We start from the raw sequence: 14,671 nt of genomic DNA, 5'->3' as shown, positions 1-14,671 counted from the left end.
CTGTCTGCCTTAATATTTGTCTGAAATACAAACATGAGAAAGGAAGAGCAAGTCTTTATGAAGGCTATTTGGCTTTCCACCCCAACCCTATAGGCCTCATGACAATGGAGAGGCCAGCTCTCTCACCACTGGCTGTCTGGTCCTCTGTCGGCCACTGTGAAAGGGGTCACGGGGAGGGTGTTAACAGATCAATGCCTTTGGCTGTGCGCTCCCTGTTTCCACAGCGATTGCCCAGGATGCCTTAAAAATAATCTCTCCTTTTCACGTGGAGTAGATTTGCAGGTCTGGAGTCCGTAAAGCCAATTTTTATTTTTAATCTGGTTTGAGCCCATCTTATTAATCAGTCAAGTCTTCCTTTTCACACTTGCCTTGGGACACAAAAGAAGCCCATTTATGAGCTGTTAATTAGCTATTAGGGGACTGGGAAACTTCCAAGGGGTCATTATTCACACTGAGGCTAATACTTATTTAATTAGAACTATTCCTTTCCTGTCATAAATCCCCAGTTAAAATAAATTTAGCTCAAAATGTCAGCTCAGCTTAAACTAGTGGTTAATTCAAATTCTCCTGATTTTTTATGGGACAAATGTTCCAACAATAGCTGCAATCCTGCCAAGCCAAGCATAGTGAGACCCAAGTCTAATCAGAACTGGTACTTAAGGGTTGTATATGTGTGTGTGTTGACCGAGAATGTTCATGAGACCAAGAAAGTGGGCTCCCACTGATCATCAATCACTCTCTCACATACATTTGTTTTTCCTTTTCTTTTCTTTCTTTTTTTTTTTCTTTTGAGTCAGAGTCTCATTCTATTGTCTAGGTTGCAGTGCAGTGGTATGATCTTGGCTCACTGCAACCTCCACCTCCTGGGCTCAAACCATCTTCCCACCTCAGCCTCCTAAGTAGCTGGGACTACAGGCGTGCACCACCACACTGGCTAATTTTTGTATTTTTTTGTAAAGATGGGTTTCACCAGGTTGCCCAGGGTGGTCTTGACCTCCTGAGCTCAAGCGATATGCCTGCCTTAGCCTCCCAAAGTGTTGGGATTACAGGCATGAGCCAATGTGTTTGACCTTTTAAAAACTTTGATAAGAACCTGAGATCTAACTGTGGTAAGGAAAAACAGAAAGGAATGGGATAAAGCAGCATCATCTTTATAGACACTCGAGTGCAGTGTATATGCAGCTTGTAACATGGCCACACATCCTTAAAACTGGGATTAACTGAGGCACTTGAAGGAGAGTGTGCTGGATAATGAAGTTTGTATTTAGACGAACGTTCACAGAAAGCTTTTGCTTTTCTACTGCTATTGAAGCTTTTGAAAAAGAGGTTTCTATGTTTTCTTCCGGTTCCAGTTATCTATTGTTAGATAACAAACTACCACACAATTTAGTGGCTTAAAACAACCACCATTTTATTTGCACGTCATGAATTTGGGGAGGGCTCTACTAAGCAGTCATTTAGTTCTACATTGCTTCTGCTGGTTTCACTTGGCTACATTTCAAAGGTGTTATCACATCTGGTACCTCAGTGCTATTCCGCAGGCCCCCCACCGCCACCCTCTTTCTGTCTCTCTCATCATGGCTAGTGTGGGCTCTTCACAGAATGGTGGCCACGGGGTAGGTAGATGTCTTACATCGTGGCTGTGTTTCAAGAAAGAGTGTTGCCAGTCATATAGCAAAGCTGAACTATCTCTTAAGGGTCAGCCTTGGAGATTACTAAGTGTCACTTCAACTGCATTCTACTGGTCAAAATAACCACAAGTCCAGCCCAGATTCAAGAGAAGGGGAAACTGATGTCAACTCTCAATGGCCTCCCAATGACAAAGAATGTGTGACCATCTTTATGGCACCACACAGAACTCACCGCATGCAAAGCCTGTATTTTGTTTGTTGATTAAGGAGTGTGTGCTACCTGCAGACCATTATTTAAGATGTGAATGATGATTGCATAGTTCTGCAGATGCAGGAAATGTGGTGAATCCCAGCATCAGTTAAAGATGCTTTCAGCTGTGAAAAACAGAAAACCTAATTCAAATCAGTTAATGTCATATGACATTTATTTGCCTATAAGGCAGGAAGTCCAGAGGTGGGGGGTGGCCTTCAGGGTTGGTTGAGCCAATGTCTTAGTGATGTCATTAAGTGATGTCTCATTATTCTCATTAGACATTCCCAGGGTTGGCTGGTTGGCTTCATCCTGAGTCTGGTTCTTCTTACGGTGGGATGGCTATCCGTAGTCATTGTGGCTGCTTTCTTTCTTACTCACATTCAGTGAGAGAGAGACTACTATTTGTGGTTCTTTCTTAAAACTGAGAAAGAAGCTTCAGAAGACATTATCAAATCTATTCTCTAGGCTTATTGACCAGAATTGGCTCATATGCCCATTTCTGAACCAATCACTGCCAAGAGGAAAGTGATATTCATATGCCAGTCTGTCCCATTCTGGATCTGAGGGTGTGATCAGCATCTCTGAGACATGGGCTGTGTGGAACAAAAATCAAAGTGGGGATTATGTTGGTAAAAAAAAAATGGCAATCGATTTTGTATATGCAACCAAGAATGTCATTGTATTGCTTTAAAAATAATTTTGGGGCATCGATTCATTTTCCTAAGAGAAAAAATTAAAATTCCTTTTGAGAATTCAGTTTAGGGAGAAATTAATTGTAGAATGAGCAGCATTATAGAGACACACCTGGTTAGAATTCTGCTTTTGTACTGAGAGAGTCATCTCCCTAAAGTCTCCGTCTTCCCTCCCTTGAACCAGGATAAGAGTACATGTTTCTTAGGGTCAGGATTAAAAAGTGATAACGTGTGCAGGATACCATGACAAAGGAAATAGTCCTAATCTGGGAGTACATGAGCACACAAATGGGAGGTTTCCCTGATCAGACAGTGGGATATTTCTGAAGGTCTATGGGTGGAGGGGATATGGAGCACAGTCGTATCTGAAAGCTCAGAATGTAAACTTTTGCAACTAGAACCATCTGGAGTGAGAGGGGTGGTGATACAGAGCTGGGACAGATTTCTCTGGGTGTTTCCTCCCCTACAGCATGTTTTCTAGAACTGAAATCAGGTTACGAAGAGCACTAAGGCAGCTTTGAAGGGGAAGTCCTGAGAGAACAGGCTGCAGCTTCGGGGTGTGAGTATGGTTGTGTGCTTGTTGGGGAGCGGGGGTGTGGAGAACAGCAGGCCCACTTACGTGGCCTTGCCTGATGGCAGATTAGGTCAATAGTGGATGGCCTCACCTCCTCCACAACTCCTGCCTCTCCAAGTCACCTCTCAGCCAGGGAACATATGGGAATGTCGTGAAGCCCTGGCTATGCTCTGGGCCCATTTCCCCAACCCAAAGCATGATTACTCTATATCTCGCTGAGTCTCATTGTTCCCCACCTCCTACAAAGGAAGAGTACTCTCTCCCTCCCTGTCTGTCGTTCCCTCCCAGTGCTGGCAGGGCCTTTATCCTCTATGAGTATGTTTGGAAACTAAAGTAAGAGATTCTCGGGGAGAAGTTTCCATCCAGGCATCATTTACTCAATTTTTTTTTGCATGTGTGTTACCTTAGCCAATGTGCCAGTGTATTTGATGCTCTACAAGAGGTAAACGTAAGAGGCACTGTGTTCTTCAAAGGTGAAAAATAAGCCCCAGATGTTTCAAACAGCAGCTGAGTCACAAAACACTTTCAAAAATGTCCTCTGACTTTGACTCTAGCCCAGACAATGCAGAAAGATAATGTGAAAAATATTCACTTTAAAGAGGAGGATTTTAATGTTGCCCATAAAGCTAATCATATTTCAAATGTTTGAGACAATTTTTGGTATGTTTTAGGGAGACACCAGACCTGAAATGAATGCTGGAGGCTGGCTGAGTTGCAATAAAAGAGCAGGGAATCTTTTAATGTCAATAGGCAGCAGGCCATCTCCATCCCCTCTGCCCTTTTCGTCTTTACAAATGCCATAAGGTAGGTGTGACTATCCCGTTTCACAGAAGAGAAAACTGGGGTTTAGGGAGTCAATGTCAGACAGTAGTGATTGGCCAAGTCAATCCCAGTTTGTGTGTTACACGAGTTCCCACCGATACAATGACCTTTGTTCATGTAAACTCATCGTATAAGATGAGTTAATCACAAATAGGGAAATGTGAGTTCCTGCCCCAGCTCTGCCCCCTTACTAACAGGGAGGCATTGGGTGAATGCCATTTCCTCTCTCTGGGTGAATGGGCTGACTAGATGGTCTCTGAAAGCAGAATCAGCTCTGAAAAGTCAAGGTTGTGTTAGCTCTTTTGCATGCTCATCCGTGTGCTCTTTTAGCTCTGTCATACCCATCTGGTCTCCTGAAGCGGTGTGGCTGGGCAGAGCCTCATGTAAATATCTGGGTGGAAGAAAAGCCTCATGAGATCTTTCTTGACCGGGAGAGCCGCCTTGACCAAGCCTCCCAGGGGGCAGCTGTTGGGAGTGGTTTCTCTCCATGAATCACTTGGGGCTGCAATGTGGGAGGCCTTTCTGCTTTCACCATAAACATCACGTTGTTGAATGTACATAGATTAAAAAATAAATGAGATTTCTGTTGAGTTGAGGTATTATGAAACATAACATTTATTCCTACAAACAACTTTGCTATGTGTATAAGGCGATGTGTAAATGAGGTCACACTGGCATGCCCTGGCTGTTTACAGACTGTGAGAGGTGGAGTCAGAGAGTGAAGCAAGCGGGTGAGGTTCATGGACCGGCTTCTCAGAGATGGTGGCTTTGAGAAAGGGAAGGGAAGTTCTAGGCATGATATAGATGTTTGAAACATTTTTGTGATAGATTAAAGCTAAAAAGTAGGTGGAGGAGAAAAAATGCAAAGGACAAACTATGAAGGCAATGAAGATACTTGTTAAAATTGGGATTAGGGCTTGGCATGGTGGCTCATGCCTGTTATCCCAGCACTTTAAGAGGCCAAGGCGGGCAGATCACCTAGGTCAAAAGTTCGAGACCAGCCTGACCAACATGGCAAAACCCTGTCTCTACTAAAAATACAAAAATTAGCTTGACGTGGTGGCAGGTGCCTGTAATCTCAGCTACTTGGGAGGCTGAGGAAGGAGAATTGCCTGAACCTGGGAGGCAAAGGTTGCGGTTAGCTGAGATCATACCGCAGCACTCCAGCCTGAGTGACAGAGTAAGACCCTGTTTCAAAAAATAATAACAATAATAATAATAATTGGGATTTGTAGGTGAAAGAAGTCAACTTGGGATCTGCTGAATAACCAACTTATTTCCTCTGCTTTCTTTTCTCCTGAGGACAGCTGCTTTGGGTGGGGTTCATACTGAGATATCTAATCCAGGCTCAATGACCATGGGCTGGAAATTGGAGAAGGAAAGGTGGGTACAGATGTAGATAGATTAGAGAGACCTTTCGGCTACCTGCGGGACAGTCGTTTCTCTTATAAACGTTTCCTCTCTTCTCATTACTTTCTCTTCTGCATTTATCCAACTCACTGAGGATGACTTGCAAAAGATTTGCCGAGCTGTGTTTTAATTTCAATGGCAAACTGAATCTTGAAGGAGGGCAGAGCAAACCCTTCAGTAGCACCTGCCCTTGTGGGTGCCATGTTCATGTTTGTGGGGGATGATGACTTCACGCTGCCTGTGGTTATCCATAGGGTCACTGGGGAGCAAGACAGAGCAAGGACTCTTTCTTATAGTGAATGCTCGGAAAATGAGAACACAGGCTGGGCATGGTGGCTCACACCTGTAATCCTAGCACTTGGTGAGGCCGAGGCAAGCAGATCACGAGGTCAGGAGTTCAAGGCCAGACTGACCAACATGGTGAAACCCTGTCTCTACTAAAATTACAAAAATTAGCCGGGCATGGTGGTGCGTGCCTGTAATCCCAGCTATTCAGGAGGCTGAGGCAGGAGAATCAGTTGAACCCGGGAGGCAGAGGTTGCAGTGAGCTGAGATTGTGCCACACTGCACTCCAGCTTGGGCAACAGAGCAAGACTCCATCTCAAAAAGAAAATGAAAACACAGAATTCATCCTGAGGTCTGAATACTTAGGCTTAATAAGTGTTCATGGCAGCAGCTGGTTCTAAGGTACATGGGAAAATCATATGACCTTCTTGCCAGTGTAAAATATACAAGATAAAAAAACCCAGCACTGACCAACTAGTACAAAGTGGAGGTAAAGCCTACCTTTGTCTAAACTGAAAGCCACAAGACATAGGAAGATGTTCTCGCCTACCTAATGGGGGATTTCCTTTAACAGCATCCATGACAAATGGCTATTAGCCTCTTTGTGTACAATTCCTGTGTTGAGAAACTTAACTACCATTCAGGGGACCCCAGTGACCTGTTGTTTAAAGATGTTCCTCTTTATACAGAGCTGAAAACTGCCTCCCAGTAATTTCCAGCCACGAGTTCTAATTCTGGAATTAGACACAGAAAGTCTGTTTCCCCTTTCAGATGACAGACCTAACATTGTATGACCATTACTTGTCTCCCTTTTTCTTCTCTTTTCCTTCTCCTAAACCTGTTTTCAGGCCTGAATTCTCTCAACTGTTACTCAGTCTTAAATGTCTCCCAGACCCTTCTTCCGGAGATGCCCTAGATTTCAGTATCCCAGCTAAAGAAAGTCATCTGGGATGAACAGAAGATTACAGATGGGTTGGGTCTAGTGGCTCATGCCTGTAATCCCAGCATTTTGGGAGGCTGAGGCAGGAGGATTTCTTGAGCCCAGGAATTCAAGACCAGCCCCAGCAAAACAGTAAGAGCTGTCTCTACAGAAAAAAAAAAAAAAACAAAAGAATAGCCAGGTGTGGTGGCATGTGCCTATAGTCCCAGCTACTTGGGAGGCTGAGGTGGGAGGATCCCTTGAGCCTGGGAGGTGGGGGCTGCAGTGAGCCATGATTGTGCCTCTGCACTCCAGCCTGGCTGACAGAGAGAGACTCTGTCTCAAAACTAAAGTAAAATAAAAGTAAAAAAATGTTACAGATGGGTCTGCTGGGCATAGAGGCCAGTGGAGCTATGTCTCTTGAGCTCCGCATTGATGCTGTTATGGCTGGTTAATCTCAGTATCTTATATTAATTGAAAGAAACTAGACACAAAAGCTTACAGTCTGATTCATTTATATGAAATCAAAAATAAGCAAAACAAACCTTTGGTGATGAAAATCAGAAAGTTATTTCTCTGGGGAGGGGGAGAAGGAAGGGTAAATTCACTGGAAAGGGGAATAAGGGAATTTTCTGCAATGATAGAAATGTTCCTTATTTAGTTTGGGATAGAAGACACATGGGTTTACCGTTTATAAAATTCATCAAATTGATATCTAATTTGTATATTTTACTGTATGTAAGTTGTACTTTAAAGAAAACTCATGATTTTCATACAGCAAACTGTTTCCTCAAAATTTCTTTTCATTTATTTAGCTTGAGATATTTACAAGATAAAAAAGTGCCACAAATGTATATATCAAGAAGAGCAGCTGCCTGCTTTTCTATTGAAAGCCAATTAAGCGTGCACTGATTTTTCTTCTCTACCATGCACTTCCACTTTTGTGCTGAAAGAAAAATAAAACAAAATCTCAATCACAAGTGATGTTTGAATGCCAATTACCTTCATAAAAACTAATTGCTCCTCAGAATTTCATTAAAACACAACGATTATAAAGTGATTTGAAAAATCTCTTTACTGAACTGAAATATGACCTGTATGCCCACGGAATACAGGCAAACAGTACTTTTTAAACAAATGTTAATTAAATAAAAGCACATGGTCATAGAGGTTTCTTTATAGGCTCTGCAGTACAAAGAGGAGGTCTTTTTAAAAAGCAAATTTCGAAGACTTTCTTTTCTATTATTTTTGACTTGGAATTTGAACGTTATTTCAGCTCACTAAAGCAGCAAGAGACAGGTTTTCCAGAGATCAGAAAGAACTCTCTCTTCAGTCAGTAATTGGGACCATTTTCAAAGTTTAGCCCCCAAGTGATCCAAATCCTTGATTAAAGAAAAAAGCCGGCAAAGCCCCATAACCCCAGTCTTACCACAAGAAAACAATAGACAAATTCCATTAGAGGCACATCCTTTGATACACCTGACCAGTACTTAAAACTGTCAAGGTCATCAAAAACAAGGTAAGTCTAAGAAACTGCCACAGTTAAGAGGAGCCTGAGCAGACATGAGAACTAAATGTCATATGTACCCTGAGTGGAATTCTGAAATACAAAAAGGACATTAGGGAAAAACTGAGGCAATTGGAATGAAAAACAAACAAACAAACAAACATGATCTTTCATGAATAATAATGTATTAATATTACTTCATTATTTATGACAAATATATTTAATATTCTAATGTAAGATATTAATAATAGGGGAAACTGGGTGAGAGGGGCATGAGAACCCTCTGTGCCACCTTCTCAATTTTTGTAGTCTAAAATTAGGTCTAAAAAATAGGCTACTAAACAATTTGTGTAGTATTAAAAAAAGTCCAGAAGGCTACCCACCAAAATATTTTCAGAGGTTACATATTTCCAGAAAGAGATGAAAGTCTTTTTTTTAATATATGAAAAAGAGGCCACAGAAGCAGGTGCTTCTATTCTGAACCCTTTGCATACTTCTTCAGGTCTTGGGAAGGGCAGTATTAGTTTCTGATGTATACTTTGACACTGCAAGGACTCATACCTGATGAATATGAGTTTGAGTTTTGATCCTAAATCAAGTGTTCCGCGTTTTGGCTAACATTTGGTAATGCTAGTCTTTTTGATATTAGCAACTTTAGTGAGAATGGTGTCTCATCTCAGTTTTAATTTGTATTTTCCTGATGACAACTGATGTTGACAGCTTTCTATGTTTTTATTGGCCATTTGTAGATTCTCTTTTGGAAAGTCCTTCCTTCTGGGAACTTGGCTTCACCTTCCCTCATTGGGTTCCAAGTCTAAAACCTGGGTTAGCTCCAGTAACTGGGCAGGAAATCATGGATTTTTTTATTGGGGCAACTGCCCTCTGGTGTTTTGTTTTTGTTTTTGTTTTCTTTTTTTTCCCCTTCCTTCCTTCCTTCCTTCCTTCCTTCCTTCCTTCCTTCCTTCCTTCCTTCTCTCTGTCTCTCTCTGTCTCTCCACGGGGTCTCATTATTTCACCCAGGCTGCTCACACAGCTTACTGCAGCCTCAACCTACTGGGTTCAAGCAATCCTCCTGCCTCAGCCACCCGAGTAGCTGGGGCTACAGGTGTGCACCTCCATACCCAGCTAGTGTTTGTATTATTATTATTTTTATTTTATTTTATTTTTTTGTAGAGACAGGGTCTTAGTATGTTACCCATGCTCATCCTGAACTCCTGGCCTCAAGTGATCCATCCACCTCAGCCTCCCAAAATGTTGGGATTACTGGCATGGGTCACTGTGCCCAGCCCCTTCAGTGTCTTGATCATTCATTTTTGGTTTATTTTGATGGTAAATTGAAGAGTTCTTTGTTAACTGTCCATCTATTTTGCCCCTAGGAATGCTGTGTTTTCTTAACTGTTTCTATAGCTGTCTTGGCCTGGCCCTCTGGACTGCTCCAACTTTGCTGCTCATCATGACGATTAGATCTATCTGATTTTTGACAGCTGCACATCATCATCTGTCCTGTACTCCCCCTACCCCCACTGGGTAGCAGGGTGGTTGTGATCATCTCTATTGCTATCAGTTAGCTTAGTTCTGTGTTCTGCCATCACCTTTTCTACAGTCACCAATGACCTGCAAAGAAGAGGCATCACTGTGCTTTTTAGTGATGCTGGTGTGCCTCTCACCAGTGTACTGCTTATGGCTTTCCTGTGCACTGTAATTATTTGGTGAGTATCCTGGCTTCACGTGGTAGATCTACTCCAGCATGCCCACTTCTGTGAATCTTTCAATCCCTTATTCCAGCAGCTGCGAGAGTAATTCTGGCATTTCACCCTCCCTTAGTGGGAACCATTGCTTTTCCCATGCATCTAAGAAATAGCCTAGAGACTAGAACATACCATTGCTTAGGGTCCTTGGTAGAAAGTTAAAATCTGCATTTCAGAAACATACTCCTAAACCAACAAACTTTTTATAAACCAAAAATAAAATGATAAGTCCCTCAATTGATTGAATGGGTACCTTCTCTCTGCCAATTGAATTCCCAAGTAAACCTGAAAAACTAGTTCAAACCATTATGGAAAGGGAGAGTTGGGCATGCCTCATTAGACACTCCTGTCCCTTTGGAGTTCAGGCACAACTGACCAGCATTAAGATTGAAACAGAGATCTTAAGACTGACAAAACAGACTCTGTAGCAATAAGATACTAAATTCCAACTTGACTTTAGGATAACATCACATGACAGATAGCAGGCCTTGAAAGCAGTCAAAATATTTTACTCCAAAATATATTTCTTTGACATATTTTGAAATGGCCATGCACAGCTGTCTCTTATGGGGAAAATCTACATTTTGTAGAGAATCCCTTTCCTTTTCAAGGTCTTTTTCTGATCCAGGAGAGATTAAGAATCTAGCAGCTTTTTAGGTCTGACAAGAGACATTTACCCTCTATTCTCTCTGAAGCCTGTTTCCTAGAGGCTTCATCTACATAATAAGAACCTTGGTCTCCATAACGCTTTATCTTAACCCAGACACTCCTTTCTATTGATTCCAAGTCTTTAGATTAATAACTGTTGCAACCAACTGCCACTCAGAAAATCTTTGAATCCACCTATGACCTGGAAGCACCCCGCCTCCACTTTGAGTTGTCTCATCTTTCCAGACTGAGCCAATGTACACCTTACATGTATCGATGAATGTCTGCCTGTACCTTGTGTCCCCCTAAAATGTATAAAATCAAGCTGTAACCCAACCACCTTGGGCATATGTTCTCAGGGCCTCATGAGACTATGCCTTGAACCTTTGTCACTTGTATTTGGCTCAGAATGAATCCCTTCAAATATTTTACAGAGTTCGACTTATTTTTGTCAACATTTTCCTTATTCAGTGTTATGTTCTAGCCTCTTTGATCGAGTAACTCAGAATCCAGTCCCACGTGTGGACATGCTAGGTGAGTCTCCTTGGGGTGCAGTCCCTTTTCTCCTTTGTCGGGCCTAGCACATCTACAGCTGGGTTAAGCTGCAATTTATTCCTAGTTAGAAGATGCAGTTAGAGGCCCAGTGGCCCAGAGGGGAGATAGAGGACTCTGCATTGTCTTCAAGTAAGGGAGTGGTCCTAGCTCTTAACAGAGAGAGGTGGTTCACTTTCTTCTTCAGATGGAAAAGATCTAGAGGAATCTGGGAACTCAAGAGTGTGAGGAAAATCAACCTATGTATTCCATTCTACCTCACAGGTCAGGATTCATTCTTCCCCAACCACATTCCTAACCTTGACATAACAGATCTGCCTTGATTAAGAATTTTAACCCTCACTGGAGTTCTGGCAAAAATCACCATTAAGACATGGGACTGTAGCTGGGCCTCAACTTTTCCTGCCCTCTCTCTTCAGGTGAGGGAAGCCTCTTTACCTTCCTAAAGACCCTCTGACTTTAACGCTGGCTTTCAGTAGCCCATTAATTGCTCTGAGCCTTTTCTTGAGCTAAATTATTTCTGTAAAACTTCAATGGAGTATAGCAACAGCATCCTATCTCACTTCTCGAAGATTACTCTTTCCCCTATATTATTCTAACACTAAGTACATAGCACCAGCTATCGTATTCCCTTTTCCCTATGCAGCATTCTAATTCGCCATAAAGGAAGTTTTAGTAATTGGAACAGGAGCTGTCTGTGCTCCGCTGCCTTCGGTGATGGGGTCTTCATTGCCAGCCAGATGGTGAGTGAGCCAGTTTCTAAGCATCATTTCATTGCCTGCTTTCTTGGACCACTCTTGGCACTGTTGGGATGCTTCAGAGGCTGAATTCTCTGGGAAGCAGAGTCTGAGATAAAGGTCGGTCTGCAGGATATTTATTAGGAAGTGTCCCTGAGACCATTTGTGGAATTACAGAGGAGAAAGCAGGATTGGGTAGTAGAATTATTCATTTAAAATTTCATATTACAAGAATTATATGATCATTGTGGAAAACTTAGCAAATGAAGAGATGTAAAAGAAGCAAAATCCTAAAATTCTCCTACAATCCCAACACTGTTAATCTTTTGAGGAAATTTTTAATGCATTTTTTATTTTTTTATTTTTTTTGAGGTGGAGTCTCGGTCTGTCAACTATGCTGGAGTGCAGAGGCATGATCTTGGCTCACTGCAACCTCTGCCTCCTGGGTTCAAGTGATTCTCCTGCCTCAGCCTCCTGAGTAACTGGGATTACAGGCATGCACTACCATGCCTGACTACTTTTTGTATTTTTAGTAGAGATGGGGTTTCACCATGTTGGTCAGGCTGGTCTCAAACTCCTGAGCTCGTGATCCGCCCACCTCAACCTCACAAAGTGCTGGGATGTCAGGCATGAGCCACCGTGCCTGGCCATTTTTTGTATATTCTTATACTTATGTATATATAATTCCTTTTAAAATGATGGTTGCATACTGTACTTAATGTTTCATAATTGACTTTTCTCATGCATATCTTATGAACATTTTTCATGATAGTGAATACAATCTATTTTGTCATTTTAGTAGCTGCAGAGAGAGGCTTACACATCCAATGAAAGGTTGTGTAATGTATGTCTAAGAGAGCTGACTCAGACCAGACCGCCTAGATGCAGATATTAGCTCTGCATTGACTAGCTTTATGACCTGGTTAGCGAACCTCTCTGTTCCTCAGTTTCATCATCTGTGAAATGCTGACAGTAATTGTAGTACCTATCTATTGGGAGGCCTAGATAAGTTAATAGATGCAAAAAGTTAAGAACAGAGCCTGGCATTCTATAAGTGCTACGTAGGTGGTGTTAGTGCTTTGTACAAAACACCATCATTTAATTGACCAAAGTTTCTTCATTCTGTTTTTTGTTTGTTTGTTTGTTTTTGTTTGTTTTTTTTTTTTTTTGATAATGTTGTGATGGATTCTCTTCCTGTCTCCCAGGCTGGAGTGCAGTGGTGCGATCTCGGCTCACTGCAAGCTCCGCCTCCCAGGTTCATGCCATTCTGCTGCCTCAGCCTCCCGAGTAGCTGGAACTGCAGGTGCCCACCACCATGCCCGGCTAATTTTTGTATTTTTAGTGGAGAGGGGGTTTGAGCATGTTACCTAGGATGCTCTCGATCTCCTGACCTTGTGATCTGCCCACCTCAGCCTTGCAAAGTGCTGGGATTACAGGTGTGAGCCACCGCGCCCAGCCAATAGATACACTTCTTCTTGGGGTGGGTCAGGGACATTTGTTTGCCTGTTCCCTCAGATACCTTCCTAGAATTAAGATTGCTGTGCTAAAAGACAAGTGCATTAAAAAAATTTTTTTTTGATATTTGTTGCCAGAGAAGCCAATTACATCATTCATTGCACCAATTTCCAGAAATAGCACATATGTATGCAAGTGCCATTTTCTCATACTATCGCCAACAAAAGTACAATCATACATATAAACCCTTGTTAGTCTGCTAGGTGGAAAATGAGGTTTTAATTTATATTTATTACTAGAGGGATTGAATTTTTCATAATTTTGTCCATTCTGTTCCTTTTTTCAAATGGCTACTTATGCCCTTTGCCTATTTTTCTAATGAGTGTTACTTTTTTTTAAATATGAAATAACTATACATTAAGGGTACTTGCATTGGTCCTTTTTCATACTGCTAATAAAGACATACCTGATACTGGGAAGAAAAAGAGGTTTAATTGGACTTACAGTTCCACATGGCTGGGGAGGCCTCAGAATCACGGCAGGAGGCGAAAGGTACTTCTTACATGGCGGTGGCAAGAGAAAATGAGGAAGAAGCAAGAGTGGAACCCCCTGATAAGTCCATCAGATCTCGTGAGACTTATTCACTGTCATGAGAACATCACGGGAAAGATTCAGTTACCCCATGATTCAATTACCTCCCCCTAGGTCCCTCCCACAACATGTGGAAACTCTGGGAGATACAATTCAAGTTGAGATTTGGGTTGGGACACGCCCAAACCATATCAGTACTCTATCATATTTTGCAAATCTTATATATAAAGCTGACTCATGAAATTTTAATATTGAAGTTTGGGTTAGGCATTATAGCTAGGTTGGGTATGAAGGAGATTACTTGGTTTTTAGTAACTTTTAAAATGGACTAGTAAACCTTGATGAAGGGTATTGTATGTGGAAGTTCTTTCTACGATTCTTCCATTTTTTTCTCTTGTTTGAAATTATATCAAAATCAGAAGCTCCAGCAACCCCCACTCCACACACACACACAAGCAAATTGATTTATGGGGTAATTGGTGCCCCACTAACCCCACGGCTACCTACCTATTTTTTTTTTTTTTTCTCATTATGTTTGTGGCTGTTATAAGTAGAGAGGCCCCACGGCCATGTCTGTGGGCAGCCTGGGACAAGTCTACAAGCTACCCCTACTGAGATCAGCTACGTCAGGCTCTGCTCTCCCCTGGCCAGAACCTGGGTCTGCTGGAATAATCATACCCTTTTGGTCTGTTATCATGTGCTCAGTATGCTGCTTGAAATGCTTAAGACCCTGTTGGCTTTCCTTTCCTAGCTTCTTTGGTTAGGAATTCCCCTCCTTCTCACTGGTCTCAGGAGGATAGGTGGTGGCAATGCAGCTTGCTTCTGTTTCCTCCATCCCTCATCTGTC

At 42.1% G+C, this 14,671-nt stretch overlaps 1 long non-coding RNA gene across 1 annotated transcript; it reads right to left on the bottom strand.

Annotated features, from left to right (window-relative positions):
- Positions 1-2,028: 2,028 nt before the first annotated feature.
- LOC111554576 lies at positions 2,029-13,796 on the bottom strand. The gene is made up of 2 exons (XR_002735278.1): positions 13,738-13,796; positions 2,029-2,477 (listed from the first exon to the last, which is right to left on the bottom strand). It is a non-coding gene; the product is annotated as an uncharacterized LOC111554576 (long non-coding RNA).
- Positions 13,797-14,671: the final 875 nt, after the last annotated feature.

Source organism: Piliocolobus tephrosceles, chromosome 6, assembly GCF_002776525.5.
Source record: "Piliocolobus tephrosceles isolate RC106 chromosome 6, ASM277652v3, whole genome shotgun sequence".
NCBI classification, from domain to species: domain Eukaryota; kingdom Metazoa; phylum Chordata; class Mammalia; order Primates; family Cercopithecidae; genus Piliocolobus; species Piliocolobus tephrosceles.
This window is presented reverse-complemented; position numbering and strand designations above follow the sequence as displayed.